Source organism: Micromys minutus, assembly GCF_963924665.1.
Source record: "Micromys minutus genome assembly, chromosome: 1".
Lineage (NCBI taxonomy): Eukaryota > Metazoa > Chordata > Mammalia > Rodentia > Muridae > Micromys > Micromys minutus.
Window position 1 is genome coordinate 88,001,260 of NC_137969.1, and position 8,766 is coordinate 88,010,025.

General features: G+C 38.6%; 1 pseudogene across 1 annotated transcript; it reads left to right on the top strand.

Moving 5' to 3' along the window:
* Positions 1–3,539: 3,539 nt before the first annotated feature.
* On the top strand, positions 3,540–3,848 carry LOC308433654 (10 kDa heat shock protein, mitochondrial-like; annotated as a pseudogene). The gene has a single exon. The product of its transcript is annotated as a 10 kDa heat shock protein, mitochondrial-like (transcript).
* Positions 3,849–8,766: the final 4,918 nt, after the last annotated feature.

Consider the following 8,766-nt stretch of genomic DNA (forward strand, 5'->3'; position numbering starts at 1 on the left):
AAGGCAATAGCATTGCTGGGATCTAGACAGGATCTTCTAGAGGAATTTTACTCCATCCCCCTTGTAGGTTGGTGGTCAGCCTTCTTATCTGCTTGACATCATGTCTTTCTGAAGCTTCTGTAGGAGGCTAGTGAAGAGTCAATCTCAGAGCCTGTGGCTCTCTTGACTCTCTAGTCATGTCTCAGCTTCGCTGTGATTTTACTGTTGATCCTCACACTGTGTCTGGGTCACTTTGCTATCCACGGCGTTTACTTTCAGGCCCTATTGTAGGTTCCATCTTGCTTCTTTGTAAGTCTTAGTGATTCTTAACTCAGCACCTATGCCTATCTAGGAATACCCATGAATCAGTTATCCTAAATGTTGGGCTACCCTTTATCACATCACAGACATTCTCCATGGTTAAGTTCAGACTCAGTTCAAGCTAGTTAGGAGAGGTTGGTAGAAGATTAGGACTGAACAGATTTTGGAAGAACTGTTCTAGGAAGAGGGTTACAGAGGACAAGGGTACAGAGCAGAAGACTCTGTGGATTCTTAGAGAAGAAGAGGATAGTGAGAAGACAGTGATTAGCAAGATTTATCTCATATTCCACCAAAATAAAAATATAAAACCACACCCTATTAGTGCCTTCTCCGGTTTTTCTTTTCTTTCCAACTCTAAGGCCAGAGAGGGGAAGTGGGATGACTCTTGATTTTGGTGTCTCACCACGTTCCTTCCTACCATACACAAGATCTGATGAGGGTTGAACCTTTTCCCCCTCACTGTGCCTCACAGCACTTGCCTTTTGTACTACAGAAACTTCCTGTGGCCAAGGCCAGGAGTTGAGCCAGATTATTTACTGAGGTGCCAAAGAAGAAAATAGATTTGAAGAATCCTCTTATGAGGCAGAAAGTTGACTCACAAGCTATTAAATATATACTATATAAATATATTATATATATATCATATAAACATATTTATAATATATATAATTTTATATGCCCATATATTCAAGAATAATATATAATTTCTAATATATTACTTTCATTGAAATATTACCTTATTTTTTTTAACATTTAATCTATAATTATCTCTAATCTCTCCAAGGCAAGAAAATACTTAGGGTAGAAAGGTAAAACTAAGATATGGAAAATGCACATTTAGACAGAAGAGAAGCCACAGTCATTACATAGAATTTCAGTTTAAGAGGACAGTCATAGGATTTTGACCCCAAAACCTACATTTAACAAATTTGTATTGATTATGGAATAGACACTGTTCCAGACAGTGGGAATACCACATTGAACAGAACAGATTAAATGACTTCCCTTAAGAAGTTTGAGTTCTAATGGGAAGAAGAAAGTAAGTATATACATGCATGTATATGACACACAGGGTGTACAAAATACTAAACACTGGTAAGTTGTAAGGAAAATTTTGAAGCTAAAGGAGGCCTAAGAGATTAGTCAAAGTGTCAGGTTGTACAACTTAGAAGTCTTTACATGAGGGCTTTTGAAGGAAAGAGAGATTATGGCTGCACAGGTTTTGGAAGAACTATTCTAAGAGGAGGGTCACAGAGGACAAGGGTACAGAGCAGAAGACTCTCTGGATTCTTAGAGGAAGAAGAAGATAGTGTGAAGACAGTGGTTCCTGTAGCAAATGCAGTTAAAGTTCCACATGCCATGGAAAGCCACAGGAGCCTTTATCAGATAAATTATCTGGCCTCACTGTATTGTGATAAAACTTCTCTGGGCCAGAGACATTGAAGTAAAGTACAAGTGGACCATTCCCTTCTCATTTCCCTATGCTTGCACAGCATAAGTGGCAGGGACTGTTATTTTATGTGGAAGTGTACAGTAAAGGAACAGTTTTCTTTGTTAGTGGAACCCTCATTTCATATCCTATAGGACGGGCTGGAAAAATACTGTCTACAAGTCTGACTTGCCCTCCTTTATCTTTGCAAATACAACTTTATTGGAAAAGAGCTGCACTTGTCTAACTACAGTTAATGACTGTGGTTGCCTGTGTGTTAAAGTAGCAGAGCCTAGGAGATGATGCAGACACTATGACTATATAAAGCCTGAAATACTTCCTAACTGATCTTCTTTAAATGGTGTGCTTGTTCACACTGGGAAAACAACAAATAACACAAACATGTACAAGATATGGGAATAGAATGGCTACAAAACCAAAACGTGTCAAATATGATACTAATTATTTATACTAAAATCCATAAGATAAAAGAAATATGAACTTAGTTGAGATGTAACTTAGATATCTAGAGATTTGTGAAGATCAGCAATGCACTTTGTAAGACTACAGAGCAATAACACTGGTCTAAAAGCCAGCCAATGGTTACTTGTTTCCACCATGTTGGAATTGACTGGGTTATGGACCAGACTAAAATGTTCCATCATGTGTTAGCTTGGATGTGCTGACAGTTGGCCTGGTTCCTCTAACTACCTTGTTTTCACCTTAAGTATATGCTTAAGTATGTGCTGATTTAGCCTTAGAGCTCATTAACCCCTTTCCTACATCAGCTCTTGTATATTGATGTCAGATAATTGCCAATAATAGCTTTGGTACTTCTAGAAATATGTTTAATTTAAAAAAATAATGAGGGCTTTCTTCCTCTTTTTAGAACTTATCCCATACATCATTCTGACTACCACCAGCATAGCCTGAGGAAGCCTCTATGAGAGGACACTCTTTGATGATGTAAAACTGTCAGGTCCTAGGAGGGCATTGCTCAGCTTACTGCTTACCTGAAATGCCTATGAACAGCTGCCTGGCTGCCTAAGTATCTGGCTTCATTGGTTTAATTGGTTACACTCAACACATGTATAGTCACTAAGATGTTTTCCAAATTACTTCTAATTAATGCTCTAGTCATTACAAATAGGCAATCTTCGGGTGACTTCAATCCCTCGTTCAATGATCTGAACAGGATGCACAGTCAAAGTGGCACCCAGTTACCCAAGAGGGTAAAATTTCAGTGCAGAATCATGTCTGTATCTGATGCAAAAGTCATATTGGTATGTGGCTTGGTATAAATGGCAGTTCTTCATAGTTTGATAAATTAACAAAATACTCCTTATATACATTGGTGATATTCTAAAAATATGCAGCTCACTGCAGTGACTCTGGTGCTCATGTATGATGTCCTCTGGAAAGCTAACAACAATACATGTCATCCAAGTTCAGGACTGTCTTGCCAATACTGAGCCAGTTCACGCACTGACTCTTATATTGTCTTAGCCTTATGAGAGCTGAGACTGAAGAGACATTTTGGCCTTGAATTAATTGATTTTAGTAAGAAGTTAGTGCTGATTCTGTGTTAGAGCTTCCATCTAGAGCTAGATTGAAGCTGAATAAAGACAAGAGTTGTTGCCTTCTTTAAAAGGCTTCGCATGGGACTCAGGAAGAGTATGTTTTCCTAATGTCCTACTTCTCAGATCTTTATCTATATTACCATCCATTGGTAGAAGTCTGTGTTCACCTGCTGGACTCTCCTTGCAGCAGCAGCCCGAGTGCAGAGTTTGAAGCTGCGGTGGCCCAAGTCATGGCTGGACAAGCTTTTAGGAAGTTTCTTCTGCTCTTTGACAGAGTATTGGTTGAGAGGAGTACTGCTGAAGCTGTAACCAAAGGTGGCATTATGCTTCTAGAAAAGTCTCCAGGAAAAGGATTGTGAGGAACAGTTGTGCTGTGGGATAAGGCAGAAAAGGAAAGGATGGAGAGATTGAGCCTTGTCAGTGTGAACATCAGAGACAAAGTTCTTCTCCCAGACTATGGAGGCACCAAAGTAGTTCTAGAGGACAAGGATTATTTCTTTTTTAGAGATGGTGACATTCTCGGGAAGTATGTCGACTGAAGTCACTGTTGAAATGGTGTCACATGAAGCTGCCCATTTCACTGATGTTCAGAACTATTTCATCATGTAAATAATTTTCATGCCTCCCTTTTATAATAAATGGATAATGCCTAAACTGAAAAATAAAAAGAAGTCGGTGTTTAGGGTTAGTCACTAGGCTCTGTGAGTACTTATATTTTTAGAACTCAAGATAAATAAATTAGCTGTACAAAAGTAATACAGTTCTCAGTATCAAAGATCCCAGTGGAGATAAGAAATCTGTCCTGAGACATGTCTATAAACATGATATCCATGAAGGCGAGGCCCTGTTGCAGGGCACCCTCAATGCTCACCCCTACCCAAGCCATAGCATCCCTTTGTGGAACACAAATATACTTGGTGCTGTTTGTGGTGATGAGATCCTTTGCTTTAGCACTAGCAAAGTAACAGCAGACACTATGTGGTCACTAAGGGAAACTGAAGCTGGTTTGTGCAAACATTGAATAAGCAAATACGGAGATATGAGGAGAGAACTTCTGGGCAGGAATATATATTTTTATATAGAGTTTCAGTCTTATCTTTAGACCACAAAGAGAGGCATTACTGGAGAATGATATTTCCATGTTTCGAAAGGCTGTGGTCTCTATTTTCTGTATCACAGAGGTAAAGTCCCTATGTATTTATACATTCTTTCATCTTACCCTAAGTATTATTCTTTATTGGCTTTACTTCCACCATCTTCTCTGAGTTTGTGAAGTTTGAAGTTATATGAGTGATCCTTCATGTGCAGTAAGAACTTCAGGATTAAGAGACTTGATGTCAGTCACACACTGAGGAGTCTCACTGGCACTTCTTTTTCTCTGTTTTGCTTCCATCTCTTTATCTTCCCCTCCAGTCTTCTTCACCATACATCTGTATGGAACCCGGTGGATTTTCCTAAATCCTGCCTCTTGAGACACCCTTGATAGAGTAAAGATCAGCTATATGTTCACTCAGCAGAAAATAAAATGTTTAGGAGTAACAGGAAAGGGTCAGATAAGGCAGAGAGTGTCCTATGTGGCAAAGGGTAAACTATTAGGGTAACATTTTTAGATTAAAAAAGATTATAGTAAATTATTAGAAATAACATTAGAGTTAGATACAAGAAAAATTTAATTTGGTTATAATTTCTTTTGCCGTGAGAAGACACCATGGTTATAAGCAACTTGGGGAGGGAAGAGCTATTTGTCTTATACTTCCATATTGTGATCGATCACTGGAAGAAATCAGGGCAGGAACTCAAATCAAGTCAGGAACCTGGAATCAGTGACTAAAGCAGAACTCTTGATGGAATGCTGCTTACTGGCTTGTTCTCCATGACATTCTCAGTCAGCTTTCATACATCGCCTAAGCCCACCACCTCAGGGATGCCACCACCCAAAACTGGTCTGGGCCCTTCCACATCAATCACTAATTAAGAAAATGTTCTATAGTCTTGATCTTAAGTCAATCTTATGGAAGGATTTTCTCCATTGTTGTTCCCTCTTTTTAGACATATCTAGCTTTGTTTCAAATCGACAAGAACTAACCAAAACAGATCTTCGTAGGTGAATGAAGAGAAGTTTATTCCAGGCATAATGTATGGCCATGTATGCACACGACTTTGCTCTAATGCCAGAGAATCATAGGACAGTTTACAAGTCTAGGGATCTTTTGTGATGTTAATGCAAAATTTCAACAGGAATTATAATCTCTCTAGTAATAACTCAGCCTCAAGAATAGAGTCCAGGCAGGTTGTAAACACTGCTGACATAGATTAATCCTTCTTGCTTGTTGCCAGCCTTTGATAGCTGCTCCTCTTTCTTCAACAATGAAGAGAGCCATGTCCATCTAATGACTGTCATATTATCTCCCATTAACTTCATTATTGGACACAGTTTCCAGTAATAACTCATTCATTGGTAATGACTTGGTGTCCAATTCCTAGATAATTACTGTCACCAATGTGATCAGACGGATGTTTCAGTGGCTGTCATTGTCTGGAATAAAGCACATCAAGAGAGGGCTCCAATATTGTGGGGATTTCCTGGAGGTGCTAGAGGGAAACTACCTTGAGAGTGACACGGTAGAGATGCTAAAACCCCCACTTGGGCGTCTGTTTAAATATACTAGTAAACACACTTTGCGTGCGCGCGCACACACACACACACACACACACACACACACACACACACACACACACACACACACACACACACACACTGTGCAGGACCATGGAACAGGGAACTCCATAGGCCCTTCTCTCTACTAACAGACAGAGAGCTCTGGCTCTGACCTGCAATTTCTGGTACATTGTTTTATAATCTTTGCTAGAAAGAGAATTGACTCTCATATTGCTCAAGCTTCACTCTAATTATCCACATGTTCATTGTAAGCAGAAATGTGCTACTTATTTAGAGAGCCAAGAGACAGCCTTCTGAAGTTGCTTGTGCCTGGGGATAATACTAAAAAGAGGAGTGAAATCTGCATAAATTAAAGGCTATTTTGAACCTGTAGGGGAAAGCTGACACAGGTCAATATGAGAAACCCTCAGTGAGAAAGCCCAACACTTAGGGAAAGACTATTTCCAATAGAAGCAATGTGTCAATCTTACTGCCCAGAATGTTAGGTCTGACCAGAAATGGGTTAATATTCATTATTCCACACAAAATTGTACCACACCCAGACCAAAGTGTCAAGCTAAGTTTCTAGACATGTAATTTACAGAATTTCTTTTCTAAACATGTTTAACCTAATATTCATGAATTGGCTTAGCCTAGTCTTTAGTTTATGGTAAAAAATGACCTTAGTTCTTGCAAGAAGCCTGTCTGTCTTGTTAATTTTGTTACTTTTACAGCTCTGTTCTGATTGGCAGAGTAATGTCAGCTGAGACAGATTAACTTTGCTAAGTTAGAGTCACATGCTAAGGCAAGACACATGCTGAGTCAAGACCCAAGGAGGACACATGATATTTGGAAGGAGTATAAGTAGAACTCAGCAGACAGGGAAGGCGGCTGGGCTTGGCTTGATGGTATAATGAGCTATGAAAATGTTTGTTGGTCTTACATCTTCACTTACACTTCAGTTTGCTGAGAGGCACAGTTGAGAGCTTCTCCTGGTGTCCCTCTTGGTCCTTCCTCTGACTTGTGCTGATTCACCTGAAGCCTATCTGTTTCTGATAGATCAAGACCATACTGCTACTATCCTGAGACTACCAAACTGAACTGCTGATATATAAAGTGTTTGTTTGTGTATCAAGATGCCACTGCTGACCTGTGAAATGAACTACTAATTTCCTGACAATGCAGACGGGATTTGCTCCAAAGAACCATTTCTAAACAGGTCCACTTTCTTTCTTTTCCACTACCTCTGGAGGGTGGTAGGCTAGAAGGGAGGTTAAAACATTTAAGAACTCTCACTAAAATTAGGTTTTGAAAAATTATAGTTACACAACACACCCAAATAAATGTTCTATTTTATTATAAGTGTTGCCTTGTTTGTGGTATCTCTTCACAGCAATAGGACAGAGATTATGATAGGGTCATGGATTCACTCCAATAATAGAGATTAGTATTCCTGATTGGTTATTTAATTGCACCTGTGATTAAGGCTATTTACATCAGCATACAGTTCTGGGGACTGGAACATAGAATTGTTTTGGATGTCAAAGCCTATGTAGTGACCCAGCTTTCATGTGCTTATTTCAGTTGCTCATTCACAGGAATAACCTTTCAAGCCAAGTGTGAGTGGTATGTACTACAAAATTATAGACTAGTTTCGGGTTATATCTTACTGATTTTTTACTTTTGCTTACTTAAAACTATAATTTGAAATAGATAATACTCATTGTTGCTGTCCTGTACCTACTTCTCAACCAGCAAACACTGCAGACAGAGAAGAGTAAAACACCCGCGTGTCTCCTTATAAATATATTTGACATTCCCCTGGACTCATTCCCAGAAGTTTGCTTGCTGGGTAGTAGGGTGAAGTATATCTGTGTTCTGGTACATATTACACTGGCTACATCAGACTGATGTGCCTTTAGTTGTCCACAGATTAGTCTCCTCCTCACATCCTTATAGATTCACGGGACTAAACCTTTACTCTGCTTAAAACCCTTTCCCCCAGATGTGTTCTTTGTAAATGGCAAAGCCCATCTTCTTCTCACTATGTCTTATAAGGATTAAATGAGTTAAAATATATTTTGCTAACCTTCACTTAGTAGGTGCTGGTAGTACTATAATTTTATTTTCCAGTATTGACAGTGTCATAGATAAATGTAGAATTTAGTTAAATTTGAGCTTTTCAATTTTTATGGGGGATACTGTCTATTTGTTTGTCTTCTTGTGACTTACCTAATTTATTTAGTGAATAATATGTTCTATTCTTTCATATCCAGTGTTCATCAAAATTAGGCATGTGCATTTGTTTCTTGTGTGGTGCATCTCAGTTTCTCTCAATCTATGCCTTGGAGACAAGAATATTACCCCTAGTATATGTTATTTCCAAAGGATAAAGTGTAGAGATTGGAGCTCTAACCTTTTAATTCTCTCCTAATCACTAGAAAACCATGTCAAAGACAAACAAATGAAAAACAAGCCAAGTCCATTGTAAATGGGCCAGCTCACCTACAACTGACAAATGGGACTTTCTAATGGGTAGAGAAGGCATGATTCATGGCTGAAAAGCAGAGAAATTTAATTTAGTAAAGCATTTTATGGAGCTTGAGATCAGTGAATTCAAACACCATTAAAATAATTAAATAGCCTCAATTTTTAACCCAATTGGACTATTATATTTTAGTTTTTAATTATGTTCATTACAAAGGCAGTTGAAATATTGCTTTTGAAAATTACAAATAGGTTATAATCTGTGGTTTGTGACATGTCCAGGGGTGGATATTTTCATTTTTATAATTCTT